At 42.3% G+C, this 20,027-nt stretch overlaps 1 long non-coding RNA gene across 1 annotated transcript; it reads right to left on the bottom strand.

The window, feature by feature from the left end:
- Nucleotides 1-632: 632 nt before the first annotated feature.
- On the bottom strand, nt 633-19,689 carry LOC123373070. Its single transcript, XR_006580550.1, has 3 exons — nt 19,564-19,689; nt 3,360-3,521; nt 633-1,438 (listed from the first exon to the last, which is right to left on the bottom strand). It is a non-coding gene; the product is annotated as an uncharacterized LOC123373070 (long non-coding RNA).
- Nucleotides 19,690-20,027: the final 338 nt, after the last annotated feature.

The raw sequence follows: 20,027 nt of genomic DNA, 5'->3' as shown, positions 1-20,027 counted from the left end.
AAATTGACCCTCCTGTTGAGATTTGCAAGAGCTCTCAATCTGTCATCATGCCTGTTGTGTCTGTCACTTGCACCTGGTATGAACATCTTATTTAGCTATCACACATCACGTTCATGTTGTCCAGTGGAATAGCTGAGTGGAATTACTGTACCTTTGTGCTGATTACTTCAAAAGTGAAACTTGTTTTTATTAGTAAAAGTTGGCTTTCACTATTACTTGCATTGTTCAGAGCTGGATTCTTATTGTTTGGATGCTTTGTGTGCATAATTTCCATATGCTGGTGAATCTCAGCTCACAGCAAACACTGCAGGAAGTATGATAAATTCTACCCTTTGGTTTCCAGACTCCTGTGCAGATTTGATTAGGGGGAAGGTTTATCCTACAGTTGCTTCTTTCAGACATTATCAGTGTTTCATCTATAGGCATAGATCCATATGTGATTCTGTACTTAAGCATTTCCCCCCCCCCCCCCCCACACATCTCATTGTGGCCCAGAGGATCTCTAGAATCCTTAATTATTTCTTCATTGGACTGAAGAAAGACCAGCATATGAATTAGGAATTGCATTATTTATTCTGATTGTTTTTAGGCACTTTTAACATTCCTTTGTCTAGGGCCCGCTGGGGGTATGCACTGCTTGACAAACACTTTTTAAAAATATATTTCCAGAACACATCTATAATTCTCTTTATACCTCCTGTACACAGATCATACAATAATATTAATGCCCTGCATGTTACCAGTTTGCATATGGTACCTTACATAACACCTTTTAGATACAGATTATGACAGTGAGTTGAGGCAATTACTGCGTCATGCCTGATGTGAGTTGTGGTATGGTGTACCCTCTGCCAGTTGGTTCTGAGGGGCTCCCTGGGTCACAGAGCTCCAGGGCTTTTCATTCTCCTGACTATTTCCATTGCCTCCAGCCAGTTGGGATGTAATCCAAGGTTCCCCAGGCATCCCATTTGATGCCACCTCTTGTATGGAGTCAGGAAGAGTTTCCAAGGCTACCACTTTCCTGTGGCATCCTCCTATGGCTTCTTATACCATAGGGCTGCTTTTTGTTGGGGGAGAGGGGGACAGAACAGAGTGTTCCCAGTCATTGTTTAAGCTTGGAGTCTTGCTGTTTGATATTTTAAAACATTGTTCCACACATATAATTTAAAGCTTTTCTCCCTATTGTATATGTCCACAACAATATGCTATGTTACCATGTACTGCTTGCTTTGCATCCTGAGCATGTCTAATTCAGAAGATCGACACTTTCACATATGCAAAGGAAAGGAAGACAATGTGAAGAAGATTATGGTTCCTTTGGGAATTAATAAAATATTGGCTTCTAGATCATCATTTCTTTTTATTTGCTTCTTCTTAGATGACTCAACCCCTCAAAGAAAAAGTCTTCTGAAAAGTCTCTCGATTACAGACTTTGTTTCTGGTGGGAAAGGAACGTTTTCATTAGTCTCTCTCCAGATTTATGCAGTGCAAATTGTTTAACAAAACAAAATTAGCAGGCTCATCGCTTGTAATTAAACTGGACAATACAAGTATCTATAGAACAGAATTAGTGTATCTAAATCCAGTATAGCCTTCTGCATCTTCCTTTAAAAAAACATATTTTATTTTTAATGTTCTACCCTAATAGCAGAATAATAGGATAGATCTATCACATTAATTCTATGAAACTCTTTTACACAAAAGCATCCTCAGCCACCAGCAAAACTTTTAATTCCCTCTCACTTGCCCAGTTTCCTTTTCTTGCTTATATAATCCAGTCCCAAGGGTGTGTTGGGCTGCTTCTTATTTATGCTCAGACTGTGTTGGTGGTAAGCCTCAGGCTGTCCCTTAACGGGATAATACACCACATTCAGCTATGTCTTTATTGAGACGGGGGAACTAGAACTGAACACATCATAGCAGGGAAAGCACAATACTCCAGAGTTCCTTTAAACTGTCTGGTTGCACATCCTACTGGCATGCACAGCAGATAGTAGGATGCAGGGCACCTGTCTTCCAGTGCTACCAGCCAGTGGGATATGAATTCCAGGACTCTCCCTTCCTGAGACCATTTCCAGTGCCTTCAGCCAGCAGGCAGTATTCCAAAGCTCTCTCTTCCAATGCCATGCCATCAGCTAAGTGGAAGCAGGAAATGTTTACAAGGCTCCCACTTTCCCATGTCCTGCATGCTTTCTCTCTCTTTCTCTCATCTTTATCTTTACTTATCTCTCTCTCTCCTCCTCCTCTCTCTCTCTCCTCCCCATCTTTATCTTTACTTATCTCTCTCCCTCTCTCTTCCATTCACATTCATTCATCACCTGATTTTCATTCACACTCTGTCAGACCAGCATAAAGAGGCCTTAGTGTAAATGAGAATTAATCTCTCACTGAAATGGAAGAGAGGGAGAGAAGAAAAGAGTAGGAAAGTGATTTTTAAAAAAAGAGCCTGGGTGGTGAAAAGGATGTAATAATGTCTATGGGCTATAGAATAGTGTCTAAACCTTTCTCATTTACATCATCCACATATGTAGACCCTGAAGTTCTCCTTTCCAGCTGTAACAGTGCTTCTAACTGGCCTTTTTTCCCCAGAGAATAAAACTGTAGCAGCCTAAAGACTTTTCACAAGTTATTTAAATTTCATTTCCAGGACCTCTCTCTCATACCGTCCTCCACAAAATATGTCTGAAACATTAAACAAACTCTTTGGAGTTCATTCCATTGGGAACCCTTCCCACCCAGGAGAACATACATAAGGATACAAATTTCTGTGTAATGAAGCTCCACAAAAACATCTTGAAGAAGGATGCTTGAGCCACTGTGGCTGAAGACTTTGGGGACAGGTGAAAACGAGGGGGGAAATTAAGTGCGCAAGATACTATAAAACACCCCAGTGCTATAGAAAACGTGCGTAGCCTAAGAAGCTGAATGCAATAAGTGTCGAAAAAAGAAAGATTGTGCAGCAAATCTCTGAAGTATTTGGAAATGATACATGGTGAAAAAGAAGCAAAAAGAGTTATATAGAGCTGCAAATGTACGATCATGGCAGGGCTGAGAATGGTGACCCAGAACCACAGAAAGGGGAGATGTCCATGATAGACATGCAAGTTATGTTATCCCTGAGCTGACTGTGCCCAATTGTGGAAGTGTTCAGGACTGTGAAAACGAATGTATGATCATCCTGCAAATCTCCTGAACCCAATTAGAGCAGTCTGCTCCTCTGAGTTATAAAATAAACTGAAAAAGACAGGGCAATCTCTCAAAATACTGAGGAAGACACATTGGGAAAGGTGAAAGAAAGTATCATATTGTCAAATTCACTGGAAAACATACTCAACTTCATGGATGAAGAAGACACTCACATGTTGGGAATCCTTGGAAAAGATCATTTAACAGGGTAGAGAGCCAACTCTGAGCCCCTTTTTCTCCAGGGTCTCATGTCCTTTTTGCAATTTCCCTCTCATGTTCACCATTGTGAAATTCCATGTTATTCCTCACCTCCTTAATATCGTTTTCTTCATCAACTGAATGACAAGAAGATATGAAATAGATGGCATGGTTATGTGTATAATAGTACATATGTGATATATTATTTATGTGAACTAGATTAATTTTGTTGAGGTTTCATGGTTAAATCAGTTTTCAGGGATCTGGAAAATAAGACCAGAATATTTGTAAAGCTTTTTATTGCTGCTAAATTTAAAACATTTGGGGTGAGATTATGTTTCAAAGGGGCCAGACAAAGGGGAAGCACTATTTGACCAGATTTAGCCCTAAATTATATCTTTATCACACAAAGTAATAAATATTAATGGAAAAAATGTTTCCAACCCATCACTCCGAGCACTCTGTTTTCATGTTACTTCTTCCTCCTCTACACCCTTCATCTCTTTTGTCTATTTAGATTGTAAGCCCCTTGTGGTAGGGATAAGGCCTTGAATAATGGGGCCCCAATCCTGGCTGAGACTTCTAGACATTTCTAGAATGCAAATAAATAAATACATAAATAAATAAATAGAAATCAATTTATTAAACATGGATTGGGATATAATTTTGCATTTGAGAGACAGAAGGTACGAGAATTAAAATATAATGACCTGCTTTACGGTATATACAAAAAGGAGTGCACAGTGACACAAAAGGGAGTGCACAGTGGTTGAACTTTTTGGACAACCCCTCATTGTGTTCCCCAGCGGTGGTAATTTTTAGACACTCCCCACCTTTGCTGGCTGGGGTTACAGTGTTATGGAAAGGGTAGGTGCTTTCTTTGGAGCTCTTTTTCCACAGACCTCTAGTCTCTGCTCTGTGATAGGACTGCATGCTGTACCTATGTACTGACTGATAAAATGAAGAATCCTGGGTTTTTGGAGGACAGAATCCCTGTTTTGAAGCATATTATATTTGGTGAGCCAGCCGGGGGGTGGTTGTTGAACTGCTGGTCCCTGAAACTGGAAAACCACCCCTGCAGCTGCACTTGTGAGTGGTGCAGGGGAGATACTGAATGCAGGAAACAAAGATGGCTGATGCTGAGCTGGAAAATTTACACATTCAGTTAGAGGGGCAGTTTTACCACCTACAGAGTAAAGATCACATTATTGTGATCATTTGAACATTTCAGGAGAGAACTGAAGCAAAGTTATAAGAAAGACCTGGTTAGCTCTAATTAGGTAATTAATCAGCACTTAAACAGTGAAGATGTTGCTAGTATGGAAGATTAGAGTATCTTTCTGTTGCTGGACCTAAAGGACACGATGAGGCAGATAACCAATTCACCAGTAGGGATGAAGGCAGGAAAGACTACAATCCCAGTGAGAGAAACAACAGCAGTACGAGTTTTGCATAGTGCACCCCAGCTGAAGAAGGATTTCAAAGTGACAGGACAGATTGGAGGTTTGAACCGGAAGAATGGTCTGGTCCATCAGATAGAATTTTTCAAGTCTGGTCCATCAGATGGAAACAGGACTGTAAAGCAGTGGCCAGGATGGGACACTTGGGTGGGCCCCAACTTCGGGTGGGTGGGCAATGACGGGGGCAGGAGAGGGGGGGCAGAAGGTATTGGGGCCGCTTCCTTCCCACCCTCTCCTGCTGGCCTTGCAGGAGGGCAATGGACATACTGGCCAGGGTCCCCCCAGGGCCCAGCTGCGCACCCAAGGAGCGGGGTTGGGGCATGGGGGCTCGTCCCACTCCTCCCGCCCACCCAGCGCTCCAGCCAGGGAGCGGAGTTGGGGTGCGGAGGCTTGCGGATGGACAAGCTCCTGTGCCCAAACCCTGCTCCCCGGTTGGAGTGCCAGGTGGGTGGAGCGGGGCGAGTTCTCAACCCCACTCCCCAGCTGGAGTGCCAGGTGGGCGGATGGGGTAAGCCCCTGTGCCCTGACCCCACTCCCTGTCTGGAGTGCGGGGCAGGCAGGAGGAACAGGGTGAGCCCTCAACCCCACACCCTAGCAGGGGTGTCGGGCGGGCAGAGCAGGGCAAGCCCCTGTGCCCCAACCCTGCTCCCCGGCTGGAGTGCCAGGTGGGCAGAGTGGGGCAAGATCCCACTCCCCAGCTGGAGCGCCAAGCGGGCAGAATGGGGTAGGCCCCTGACCTCACTCCCTGGCTGCAGTGCCGGGCAGAGCGGGCTGAGCAGGGCAAGCCCCCGACCTCACTCCCTGGCTGCAGTGCCGGGCAGAGCGGGCTGAGCGGGACAAGCCCCTGACCTCACTCCCTGGCTGGAGTGCCGGGCAGAGCGGGCCAAGCGCTGGGACCGGAGCAGAGCTGGGGCTGCTGGGGTGGGCCTGGATGCTAGGTGGGTGGGCCATGGCCCACCCATGGCTACACACCTGCTATAAAGTGGCTAATTAGAACCTGAAGTAATGGAGGCATTAAAGCAAATTGCTCTGGAAGGAGTTTGCAGAGCTAGACAGAAGAAAATAGTACCATGACATTACTGAAGCTTAGAGAATTTTGAGATCCTCCTATCCAGTGAAGGATGCAACTGAACTGTATCATAATCTTGCCAGAACAGACCAGAGTCCCAAAGAAACACCTGGAAATTTTCTGGTATGTGCCTTGGATTTGTGACAAAAAGTACTGTTTGCATCACGGCAGGGTGATTCCAATCTGAAGTTACAATCCACTCTCAGTGCAAAATATGTTCCTCCATTTAATCTCTTCTGGTCTACAAAGTGATAACGTTCAAAATGTGATGTCGCCCTATCTTTGAGATAGCTCAGTCACAGATGAAGCTTTGTTAGAGAGACTGAACATTGTAACTGACTGGGAAACAGAAAAACAGCACAAAATAGCAAGCGGGCATGAGAAAAAGCTGCAGAATTTAATGTCATGCTACAGGCTTCTGCTGTTGGTGAGTCAGAGACTGATGAGGTAACAGCACCAAAAAGAAGAAAATTCTTATGTGGAATGAACCTGATGAATGAGATTGGAGAACTGAAGACAAGTTAAGCAGAAATAAAAGAGCTAAAAATGGTCCTATCAGAAAAGTTCTGCGGGAACTCCACCATGATGGAAGGAAACTACTCCAATCCACCCCACAGATTGCTCCTTAGAGGTGAGGAGTCCTGGAGGACAAAGGTGATATTTGCATCATTTTTTTTTTTTTGGTGTGGGCGTGAAGAGTACCACCAGTCTAGATGTCATTTAATCAGGATGCCCCAAGGAATGGACCAGAAGGGAAACTATACCTAGTCAGTCCAAAGGGACCTCAAATGACCCACCAGCCCCAAAGGTCCCACAGAGAGACAGTTGCCAACAAAATAAATAAATAAATAAATAATTAAAAAAAACCACACACCAAGAAATTGAGAAATCCATGGGACTAGTTCAACTAGACATGTTAAAATCTTGTATAGATTTGCTTGAACAGAGAAATAGAAATTCTGAACATAATTATAATATTGAAGGGATACTGACAGGATCATAACAAGAGCAGTCAGGAGCAAAGGTCAGAGCAGGGTCAAATCTGAGGCTGGGAGTAGTGGAGGAGTGTGTAGTCAGGTTCCAGGTCATGGTCGATACCAAAGGTCAGAGTCCAGGTCAGGAGGCAAAGTCAAAATCAAGCTGAGGTGAAAGCCCAGGGTTCAGGAGCAGGGATGGTCTTGGCAGCAATAGAAAATCCACACCATTGCCTGGAGTCTTCCTGGAATGACCCTTTGGTTTATATAGAATGGGGAGCCAATCAGGAGCCATGAGGCTTCTGCCTGTCAGAGCCCATGTGGTGGAACTTGCGGTCCCTTCTAACCCTATGAGTCTATGGGCTGTGTCTACATCGGATCATGGGTAGTGGAGTGCAAACTAGTTACAAGTGCTACTGGGTGGCAGCCTGGCGAAGTCGACTGCCTAGAAGCTGTAAAGGGTTGTGTTCTAGGTCCACTGGGCCTTACAGCTAGAAGGTAATTGTTCACTGACACCAAAGCAGCATGCTTAACTAATGGGGGGAAATGTGTACTTTGAAGGGGGTGGATGCTGCTACATAGGAGCTGAGCTAATAAATCCATCTTCATCACCTATACCCATCTCTTAGGAAGCAATTCTTGAAGCAAAAGCTAAAGGATCAGGGCCACCAGGAAGGAAAAGCTATAGGCCCTAAACAGGTTTCTGCTTTATGGCATGAGTGTGTTAAACTGTACCTTGACTAGAATGGTGTCTTATCACAAAATCACTACTCATACTCATACTCATAGTCAATTGGTAGTACCTGAAAGGTACCACAGACTAGTCTATGCGGTCATCTCAAAACATGGCTCACCTAGGTGCTGACCAAGTTATTGACTTTGCTACAGGCAGTTTCTATTGGCCCCATATGGAAGATACTGAGCACTATGTAACTCAGATCTATTGGTGTCTGAAATGGAGGAGACTGAACCAACATACCAAAGCCCAGTTACATCCTATCAACACCACAGAACCATTTGAACTAGTCTCAATTGATTTTCTTCATCTTGAAAAAAGCAGTGGGATGTATAAGTATATCCTGATTGTTATGGACCCCTTTACCCAGTTTGCACAGGCTTAGCCCACAAGGAATAAATCTGAGAAACTGCAACTGACATTTTTAATTATTTTGTTTTAAAATGTAAACAAATTCATCATGACCAAGGTGGTGAATGTGAAAACCGGCTGTTCCATAGGCTGCAGTAGTACTGCCAGATTGCAGAGTTGAAAACAACCTCATGTCATCCCGAGGGAAAAGGGCAAACTGAACAGTTTAATAGAACACTACTAGGAATGCTGAAAACTCTCCCTGAAGACTAGAAATCTAATTGGAATGAGTCTTTAAACAAGCTCATATATGCTTATAACTGTACAGGTAATGAAACAACAGGATTTTCTCCATTTTACCTTTTGTATGGGAAATCCCCTGGCTTGCCAATTGACTTTATATTTAGTTTAATGGGGAATCAGGAATCGGTGGAGAACTGTGCTTTCTACTTTTTCACATAATCACCACAGATGAGAGAAGGTTTTGATTTAGTCACTGAACACTCCAGGAAATCAGCTGCCAGAAACAAGGGTTACTATGATCTCACAGCGCCCCTCTTTTCCCAGGATATTGGGTCCCTGTCCAGAATTTGTCAGAGCATGGGGGACCAGCAAAATTAAAAGGCTACTGGGAAAAGTAGATCCACATTGTTACCAGAAAAATGGGGGGTCATCCAGTGTACAAAGTGGTTCAAGAGAATCAGCTGGGAAGAGCAAGGGTATTACTTTGCAATATCTTAATGTCCCATGATTACTTTCCTATTGATTGTCCAAGAACAGTAAGAAACTCAAGAAAAGTGAAAATAGTGACACGTGTTCTCCAATTTCCCAGGAACAAGACTCTGACAATTCAGATGACGACATACAGATTCAATTCTTTAAGCCTCAGACTAAAACTGTGCCTGTTAACATGGGTGAACAACATCTGGAGGGCAGCCAACCTATAATAACCAGCTCACTAAATCCGAAAGCTGCTGCTTATTGACTCATTATTACAAATGGCTCCCGGACTGCTGGTGATTCTAAAGAGATGCTGAGGGATCACATGGATATGGGTCAAAGGAATCAGTGCTAGTACTGGAACAGGCAAACACTAACAGCCATCAGCCCACCGGTACAAGAAAAGAATGGAGGAAGTTCACAAATGATTATTTTGGGACCCCAAGTTACCAGCATAAGAACCTAAAGAGCATTTTGGTTAGTCCCTCTGAGGCTGTGTCTCCAGTGTACCAGTTATTACAATATTTAGTGCCAATGAACTTAGGTCCAATGGTATATACACTAGAATGAATTGCTTAAGAGATCTTGTCATAGTTAAATGGTTAATTTGAAATATAGGTGTATCTCAGTCATTACACAATAAGTTTGTGATGCAAAATCAAACTGAAGACACCAAAAGTCTTGGTCCCTGGGTAGGACAAAATTTATTCATGTTGGAACCTAATAAAAGCACTACAACCAAACAAGACTTACCTGTGATGCTGGAAATGTTGGGACACTACGTAATCCTGCCAGGGAGGCATGTAAAGCATACCCTGAAGGGAGTGCACAGTGGTTAAATTTTTCCAACATCCCTCCCCCCCCCCCACACACACACTGTTACCCAGAGGTGGTAATTTTTAGACACTCCCTGCCCTTGCTGGCTGGGGTTTCTGTGGTATGGGGGTGGTGGATATTTTGTTTTGGACTCTGTTTTTGTGCAGACCTCTGAGTCTCCGCCCTATGTTATAAGGGTGTTATGTATGTTTGTGCTGACTGAGATAATAAAGGATCCTGTGTTTCCAATGGACAGAATGCATTTTGAAGCATGTTACATTTTTCCCTCTTTGACAGCACAATGAAGCAGGAGTGGTCGTTTATTAAAGCAACAACATATTTAGCTCTCCCTAAACGAGCAAGCTTGGCAAACATTAAGAAAAGCATGTTTTCCAAAGCCCTCACAACTCGAGTTAATTTGTTGGAAAATGTGTTCTATAAAACATAAATAGCTCCTTATCAAAAAATGATTTCAAAGAGAAATGATTCAAACAATTTCCTAAGCTTACTCCAATGGGTGAATAAGTGGGAAAATTGCTTATTGTACAAAAGGCTGCACTTTAAGTACCTCCACAGGTGATGTAATATTCTGGTTATAGGACAAGGAGTGTGCTGTGTACAGTTTTCCTGCCACGGAAAATTCAACATTGAAAGGCATTCTTTTTTTCCTATTGTGTCAGAAGAGATTAAAATTCCAGGAGCACAAGCATTCTGAACTCTTTCAGAATTTCAGGCATAGATTTGGGTTCTGGGCTGAATCTATTTCCACTGTTGTCAGGAGATTCTTCCTTCTGAGCAGTCAGCCTTGACATACGAGTCAAATGATGTTTTGACAGATGGTTTCTTTTAACTGAACTTTTTCTAGGGAAAGATACATTGATTAATTGAACTATCCCTCTTTTCCCCCCTTATTATTTGTACAATTTATTTTAGCACCCTACATTAAGCAAAACTCTTGGGAATAATGGAAACAAGTAAAAATCTGTTTTCTGAAAAGAACTGCTACTGCACTTCAACAGTGGAACTCTACCTGCAGTGTTGGGCATCATATAGCATGGCACTCTGAATAGACTTGGTGTCCTTCCGGCAATATTTTATATCAAATTCTGCTCTGATGGGCAGCCACTCCATTGCAGGTGTGAAGGCTTTCCTGGCTGCAGAGCTGATGTGGTTCTGCCACACAAGTGGACTGTTCAGAGAGCATGCACCTTCTCTGCACAAGTACAGTCTTACTCACAAGCTATTTGCATCGTGAAAGAAGTCAGAGAGTGCAGGAAAGGGGTGCAGTTGTGGAAAAGACCACAGACTGGGCAGAAGAGTTGGGCCTGAGTTATGTCAGTTTAAATCCAGATGAACTCTACTGACATCATGGGGTCACACTGCTGCGATAGATAAGAATGTGCCCCTCAGCTGTTACTCAGTTCCCATTCAGGCAAAACGTCTAAGAAGTCCAGGCTCTTAAATCTGGATCTGCAGTGTGACTAAATAGTATTCTATATCAGACAAGTGAATGGATTTATTTTTCACTTCACTTTGCTTAAGTGTTTTTATATTATCTTTTAACAAAGAAAGTAAATAAGATGGAATTTCTGGTGTGTGCAAATGGACCCTAGACAACATCCCAGCACATGTGTGGTCCATCTCGGTTGACTGTACTCAACTGAGTAAACCCAGTGACATGATCAAAGAAGGTACATAAAGCCCTGTCTCAAACAGCAAGAGACAGTTTCTTTGCTTATAGTTTCAAGTCCCCTTCATCCAGAAGTCAGCCCCCAAAGCGCTCTCTCTCTAGGCTTTTTCTCAGGGGCACATTCACAATGCTTGTTCTGATTGTCTCCTTGGCTCTCTGACACTTCTTTGTCAGCTTATCTGCTGTTTCTTCTCTCTATGTCTGTCTTTGTCTCTCTCTTACACTCCCCTCCCCCCCACAAGTGCTGCAATCATACCAACTCTCACCATTCCATTGGTCATCAGACTCCCAGGAAACTGCTGGCACTGCCCACACTTGTGTGAAGTCTAGTCCTTGTGCAGAGGTTTTCAATTTTTTCACTTACCATATTTAATTGTGCCTTCATTTTGCCTAAATGGAAGTGGGCTGCCACACCCAACAGCCTCAAGGAAGTAGTGTTACTGCTCAACTCCTGGTATATGTCGGATTTACCTGTATATTCAGAAGTCTTTGCAGCCTCAGTATAACATAGGCTGTTAATTGTGACTGGGACAATCTTAATTGTAGTGCTGCTTCTGTTTAAATTGTTAGTTCCTTAAAATTTAACAGGGGCTTTTTTTTTTTTTTCAATTTTGTAAAATGAAAATGCATTTTTTTATATTTTTAATAATATAATTTATTTTAGCAATGAAACAGGCTTTAAATAATAGTGCTAACTAGAAGATAATGTCATTTAAATTACAAAGAACCAAAAACCCCATCATATCCTTATCTAATGTAAACTCCACGTTATAGAAATCCAGTCAGACACAGGCTTAGTCTGCCTTACACTCCATGATACATTTCAGACTTTATATATAAACTGTAATAACAAGCAAAATGTAATCTGAAGAGATCTAATCAAGCCACCACAATCCTTTCAAACACAAGAACAAAATAATTCTTCAGCAGGCAGCATGAAGTTTTCTACATCTGAGGGTTTGTTAAATTGAAGGGGACAAGAATGTTTGTTAAAAGAGAGCCCAGTCTATGTTCCTGCAATGAATAGCTAAGAACTCTGGCTCCTTGTAGATTATAACTGGCAGCTGTGAGGTGTAAAATTTTACAGTTTTCTGTATGGGATTTGCATCTTCTTTTTAATCTTTACTATGTCACGACTTTTGTTTCTCTTTGCTGGCTTTGAAACTTTAGAATGTTAGGGGAATACAGTATATGCACACATATACATACATATATGAGTGAACACATAGAATATATTGATATTGAGTGGTTTGAGGGTACGAGGTGCATTCCTGGAAAAAATTTAAATAATTGTCAACATTGTCATCAGGCTGAAGCATGATTGTATCATTTCGGAAGTGAATTACCTTTCTTCTCTCTTTATGGAAAAGCCATACTGAATTTAATAAAGATCTTTTTTTAATAGCATTGATACATTTCTCTATTAAAATATAGAGGTTGATGTAAAAATTCTGTGGAAATTATTCCAATAATTGATGTTAAAGAGTAATTTTGATAGAAGCCTGTTTAATTTCAATAGTATCCCATTAGATTTGTTCCTATTAAATTCAAAAGGACTTATTTTTAGAAGGCAGTATTTTACAACTGCTGGGCTAGATCATCACCTCTTGTGATAAAGCCCATGGGAGAGGGTTCTAGCGGAAGAAATCTCTATGAAGATATTGTACACACACACACATACACACAGAAAATCCCACTGGAAGGGCAGGGTAAGCCCCCATGCAAAAAAGGACACAGTATCATCCAGGAGTTCATTGTAGATTCCTGGAAATTTGCAGCAGATCCAGTTTAGCCTCACTGGCTCTAGCCCCAGATAAACTGTGGTCCTTGGCAGCATGGCTCTATTGTAGCTGTGCTACCTGGGTTTCCCTCTGGTTGACCCTAAGACCTCCAAGGGGGTTCAGAATTAAAAACTCATATGGCCCCAGGCTGCCCTCCTGAGAATCTGCAGGAATGAATGGATGATCATGTGTGCTCCCCAAACCCCAGCCCACCACTCCTGCTGTCCCCTCACCCATCCATTTCCACCCCTTCTCCCAGCTAGGACCCACACCACCACCTCCTCCTATGACCCAAGCAAGAGAGGTGGGGGACAGACCTTTCATTTTGGGAGGAAGGAAGTGTGTGTCTGGATGGTCCCCTTGTGCATGATCGAGGGGCCCTTCTGGACACGCCCCTAGCTTTAATTCTGGAGAGAAGGATCCCACCAGTTGTTTACTACAAATATAAAATGTTTATTAACAGATTCTACACTGGTACCAGCTTTACTTTCACTGAAAGGAACACTCCAGTAGAGTGAAAAATGAGGTTTTTGTAACAGCAAAATAGAAGCGTTTAGGGAGGTGTGGATCTCAGTGGTTGAAAGTGAACTGTTCTCATCTTTGCATCCTTTTGCTCTCTAACACAATACAAATATAAAAGTCACTATTTATAATTTAAAAAAAAAATCACACATCCAAATGATGTTTAAATATCTGTAAGGGTCTGTCTCAAATTATAGCATCCATAAAATTCAGAATTAAGGCTGCTATAATTAGCAGAATTAAGGCTGAAATGTAGCCCTTCAGTCACCTTAAGTCTTGTTATAGATGCTCAAAGGGTCATTCCCTGTTCTCAGGGGCCCTGGTTGCTGCATGAAGGCTGTATCAGTGTCTAAGCACAACATGATCTAAGGACAGAGTTCCAGCCTTAACTTTAAATCTCCTCATTTTTATTAGTTGAAGCCACATCTTGACTAACTGTTGAGTCTGATTTTTCTTGTTCTTATTTTAAGCTTGATTTAAAAAATAAAGACCCTTTAATCCAAGTGAATGGTAGCAGAGATCACATGTAAAATGCTTTTTACTTACACAGGCTTTAGAATACTACTTAAGCAATGCAATGTCTTCACAACCATTACTGCCGTCATTTAAATAAGGTTGTGATCATTTAACAAACAATTCTTTTTTTTCAACAGACCATAATGAAAGGACTACATTGCACACTATAGACCAGGGGTTGGCAACCTTTCAGAAGTGGTGTGCCGAGTCTTCATTTGTTCACTCTAATTTAAGGTTTCACGTGCCAGTAATACATTTTAATGTTTTTAGAAGGTCTCTTTCTATAAGTCTATAATATATAACTAAACTATTGTTCTATGTAGAGTAAATAAGGTTTTAAAAATGTTTAAGAAGCTTCATTTAAAATTAAATGAAAATGCAGAGCTCCCCGGACCGGTGGCCAGGATCCAGGTAGTGCGAGTGCCACTGCAAATCAGCTTGGGTGCTGCCTTTGGCATGAGTGCCATAGGTTGCCTGCCCCTGCTATAGACTAATAACTGGCATAATTTCAGAAATAGGCATTTTGTGTATTACATATAAGACAGAGAGAATTAGAAAAGCTTCTGTAATGGCTTAACCTTTTCAAATTATTGTGTAGTCTTATTGCTTAAAAAATGGCCAAAATTATTTTATCTATTTGGGGGTGGGGGGGGTGAATTCCTTCCTATGCCAAGACTTAGTCAGATCTATGGAGTATATTTTTTCCATCCATTTAGGGAAACACTGACACTGCCATAATGACAGTAGAAGAAGAATGATTTTTTACAGAAGCATATCCATACAGAGAGTACAGTGAAATCCTGGCCTCATTGAAGTTAGTGGTAAAGTTTCCATTGACTTCAGTGGGGCCAAGATTTCACCCTATAGGTTTAATTCATTAATGTATATGTTTATTGCATTATTTAGGATATCATATAGTATCTTAAACCGTACTGTATGATGGAAGGCATGCATTAGTGCAATTAACCAGTGGCTTTGCACCATATTGTAGGTCTTAAGCTCACTGCTATGCCTAGTCCACACTATTTTATTTGACAGAACAGCTACAAAATTTTTACCATGTCTGAATGCAGCTTAGTGGTTAGAATAGGGCAGGACAAGCCATGAGGTTTAATCACTGTTAGCCGACATCATGGCTTACTCTGGTCGTCACTGACTGTTACGCTGTGTTCAGTGCCATGTCAGTTCACACTATTGTTCATAACCATGTTCAGCTACAGTAATTTTCCATAGTGACCAGGCTTTACTGAATGTCTAAAAATTAGGAGTTCAATTTCCATTAAGGGACTATGTGGCTTTTGGGGTGTTGATCATTCATAATACACTAAGATTGTTTCTTTCAATGGTAATGGAATAATACAGGGACTAGTAAAGGGTACTGAAATAAGCAGAGAGAGTTTGCATAGAGTTTAAGAAATGCCCCTTTTAAAGTAATATCAAACATCTTGAACTGATTAGTTCATCAGGATTATTTGTATTCTTTTCTCCGAAGCATCACATTAATATGTGCTATTAATATGCTTTTACCCAAACACAGCCATTTACTACCAACAACTCATGATGTTTTGCTTTGGTTTAAATCTGTTTTATCTGAACTGTTATCCAGTCAATCTCCTAGTTGGATCGTTTTGGAAGTTGATGGAACATGGGCGATAGTGACCTCTACTGCTTGTTTCATGCTATAGCAAACAACAGTTTCCCAAAGCAAAGCATTGCAATTACTCCATATATTATGCAGTTTATGGTGGAGTTATGAACAAAAGAGTATTGTTTTAGAAGTGGTAGCTAGTAATAGTTACAGACAGTCTCTTAACCAGCTGCTTACACACACAATAATACCCTTACTTCAAGAAATAACACTGCGTATCAAAGTGTGTGTCTCGTTCAAAGATTTATAATGACACTATATAATTTCAGCTAAAATTCTGTCTCCATTGTAACCCCAGATGTTTGGCTGCTTCAGATATTTATGGAGACAAAACTTGGAATATGCTGTAGAACTATGGTATCTGCGATTTTACTTCTTTAGCAAAAATAATACATCTATTTACTATCACTTTTAATTCTAAATTCCATAAGGTTAAAATGTTCAAAGATTCAGATGTAGGTTGGAAAGTGGGGGGGAGGGGTCTGTGAGAGAGAGACAGAGTGTTTGTGTACCTTTAAATAAGTCTGATCAAAACATTTTAAATAAAGAAATATCAAAATGTGGCGGAATGTTAATCCACAAATCTATGAAAGCCCAAAGAAAATAACTTTCCAATTTTGAGATAAGACAAAACAATAGTCAATACAAATCTGGGAGGTGATATAATGGGCAAGATTCCCAGATACATAGCTGCAATTTTCATCTCTTTGTGCCTGCAGGGACAGGGTAGTAGAGAGCAGAAATTCATCCTGATCAAGACAGGCACTAGTATCACTGCCACCCTCCCCAGACACACTGCTGCTTTAAATTCCAGTCAAAGATAGAAGGTGCTATCTGGAATAGGTGCTAGTTCTGAGCTTTTCCCAGCAGGTTCAGCCAGCTTGGGGCTATGCTAGCTGTTTGTGGGTCCCCTCATGGAGCAAGACTCAGAGCCTGGAGTATGCCACTGTGTGCCAAAGGAACGATTAGAACTGGCCAACATTTTTCAAATGAAAATACTTTTGTCAAACAATGTTTTTGGAAATTTTGTGGAAAATTCTCTCTTTTTTTTTTTTTTAAATTCCACTTACGAAAACTGTGGCATGTTCAGTTTCCCTCCCCCCCCCACCATTTTCAGTGTCAGACTAGGTAAATGGGGAAGAGAGGGGAAAATGCAAGTAGTCTCTAAACCAAACATTTTCAGTAAAAATGTTTCAAACATTTGAAATCATAGCTTTCCCAATCCCTTTGGAATGAAAACTTCTGCAATGTGTTTGTGTTTTCATTTGTTTTTTTCCCAGCTCTAGAAATGACTCTAGATCCATTGACTTGCACCCTCCTCCACAAAATTATTTGGGCTCCTAACTTCCAGGAAATCAATGGAAGTTAGGAGCCTAAATACCTTTGTGGATCTGGGTCTTTGCCTAGTCTACCCTTAAAAATGAGATTGACCTCGCCATGTTACTCAGGGCTGTGAAAAATTGTGCACTCTGAGCAATGGAGTGAGTCTGACTTAACTCCTGGTGCAGGTGCAGCTAGGTGGATGGAAGAAGTCTTCCGTCAACCTAGCTATGGTCTCTTGGAGAGGTGGATTAACTACACTGAGGGAAAAATCCCTTCCATCAGTGTGGGAAGCATCCATACTATGGTGCTACAGCATCACAGCTGCAGCGCTGTAGCTATACCACTGTCATGTAGATGTGACTTAAGTTACTTTGTTACAGAGAAGCTTTGATATCATCTACAGTGATCACAATTCTGAAGTTTCTACCACTGGAAAGCTTTCATAGGCTTGAGAGATATTTTTTATTCACAAACACCCCAGCGCAGCAAGATACTTAACTATAGGAGCAGTTCACTTCAAGTCAATGTACTTGAAATGCAAGTATTCTGCTGGATTGGGGTTATAATGAGGATTATTGGTACCACTGGTAAAAAGTTTTCAAACTTTGTAGGTGTGATCACTCTACCACTCCTTTGAGATCACACCTGAAATACTCAGCAGTTATAATAGCAATGGATGAAATCCTCATCCCTGCTCCAAGCCTAGGTAAAAGGGCTGGAGTGGCATAAATGATTCCCAGGTGCAGCCACTGTGGGCACAGCTGTAAGGCTGCCCTCTGAGGACCCATTTACAAATCCAGGTGTAAGGGGGTGGAGCAGGGGTGGGAGGACTGTGTTAGGGGCAGGGCTGCAAAACACAACACTATGGAGATTCCAGGCAGTGCTGTGGCCACAAAGCAGCCTGCTGTAAATGAAGGTGTGTCTTTACTGCAGTTGAAGGTGTGATTGCATCTCAGGCAGGCTTACCTGCACTGCCTTTAATCTTTCTAAAAATAGCAGTGGAGGCATGGGCCTCAGTGCAAGCTACCAGTGCCAATATATACCTTGGGTCTCAAACAGGCTTGTACAGCCCATGCTGCTGCAGGGTTGCTGCTATTTTCAGCTATGCTAGATAGATTATGCTAGTGTAGGATTGTCTACCTGAGCTGTAATCAGACCTCCCACTGCAGTGTAGACATACCCCCAGACAGGACCACAGGGCTGTCTAAATTACATGGAAGGCCTCTCCAGCCCCCAGAGTAGCCATAGGTCAGAAAGGCACACAGGAGGATTAAAGGCACAGCACAGAATCTCCATTGTGTTGTTATGAGCTGGGTTAAAACCTGGCTCAAACTGGTGTCCGAACATACCCTTCACTTAAGACAGTTATAAGAAATAACTAAGGGGCCTGATGGGGTGTCTGCCCCACACAAGACTTGAAGGAGTTACGGTGGTCAGATGGGCCAGTTAACTCCCCAGGCTGCACCTGGAGGAGCAGCCAGAGAGCAGGGATTGATTCAATGCGGGAGGTGAGGGTTCCCCACTGGGGTACCATTGAGCCCCCCTAACTCACCAGCCTGGGCTCCCTTTTACACTGTACTGCTATGACAAGCTGCAAAGCCCTCCACGCGTCAGCCTGCACTTTCACCAGCATAGATCCAGGTAGGGATGGGGACAAACCCAGCTGCAGTTACATGCAGGCGCTTCGACCAGCGCCTGCAGAGGAAGGCAACAGCTAGTGCAACATCCAGCTCCTCAGGCATGCACCACCTTTGGAGTATAAACCCAAAATTATATTGTCTTGCGCTGCACAGGGAAGTATACAATGTAAGCTCATAAAATTTACCCCTCTCTCAATGTGGAGAGGAATATGCATCAGCCTTCTGCCCCTGCATTATGATTGACACACACACACTGGTTTAGATAATGCAAAAATAAGTGTATTCACTACAAAAGAGATTTTAAGTGATGTGGCAAATTGCCAGCACTACTATGATGGGTCTCATGCTTTCTCTTCTTGGGGAGGGGGTACAGGGCACCATTTCTTGCCCCTGAACTGGGATATTAATTGCCCCACTAGTGTCCTAGAGGAGGGGAGTGAAGAGGGAGAGACCCAGGCCCACCCTCTACTCCAGGTCCCAGCCCAGGGGCCTTAGGGATAGCAGTAAACCACTTGAGCTAGCAGTTCCTTCCCCAGGGCTACTTCCCTCTCCTGCCCTTCAGCTAGTGGGGGCTTCCTGCCCTTCTTCTGCACAAGCCAGGTGTCCCTTTACCTAGGGTCTTCGTCTTCTTAGCCCAACACAGCACTTCTCCAAACTGTTCTCCGCTCCAACTCCTCCCCTTGTCTGACTGAAGCAGGGTTTTTTTATTAGGTGACTGGCTTCAGATGTTTTAATTAATCTATAGCAAACTTTCTTCCCTCTACAGGGAATAAGGATCCCTTCTAACCCTCTCCTGCTGCCCTCTGGCCATGCTGTATCACAGTGATTATAAGTGATAGCAAACAGATTAAAGCAGATTGCCTAGCAAATAAACAAAAAATGCAAACTAAACTTAATATACTAAATAGATTGATATGAATAGCAGATATTCACTCTAAGTGATGATACAAGCAGGCTGCAGATTCTTAAGGGCAAGCTGCATTTGCTTACAGCTTAGAATCCCCAGGTGTTCCATTCATAGGCTAAAAATCCCTTTAGCCTGGGTCCAGCACTTCCCCCAGTTCAGTCTTTGTTCCATAGGTGTTTCCAGGAGTCTTCTTGGGTGGGGAGCAAAGAACACCAGATGATGTCACTCCCTGCCTTATATAGCTTTGGCATATGGCAGGAACCCTTTGTTTCAGTGTTTGGTTCCCAGTTCTTAGACCAGTCTGTGGAAAATCATTGACATCCCAAGATGGAATTTAGAGACGTGGTCACATCACATGTCTTTATAGAGTCAAATCAGCCATTACTCTGAGTTTGCCTGTAGCATCCACAGGAAGGCTCCTCAGGTGGGAGATAAGCTTTTTCTAAGGCCTATTGTTTTCCTAATGGCCCATTCCTCACCCACTGTCTAG

Source organism: Mauremys mutica, chromosome 1 (assembly GCF_020497125.1).
Source record: "Mauremys mutica isolate MM-2020 ecotype Southern chromosome 1, ASM2049712v1, whole genome shotgun sequence".
NCBI lineage: Eukaryota > Metazoa > Chordata > Testudines > Geoemydidae > Mauremys > Mauremys mutica.
This window is presented reverse-complemented; position numbering and strand designations above follow the sequence as displayed.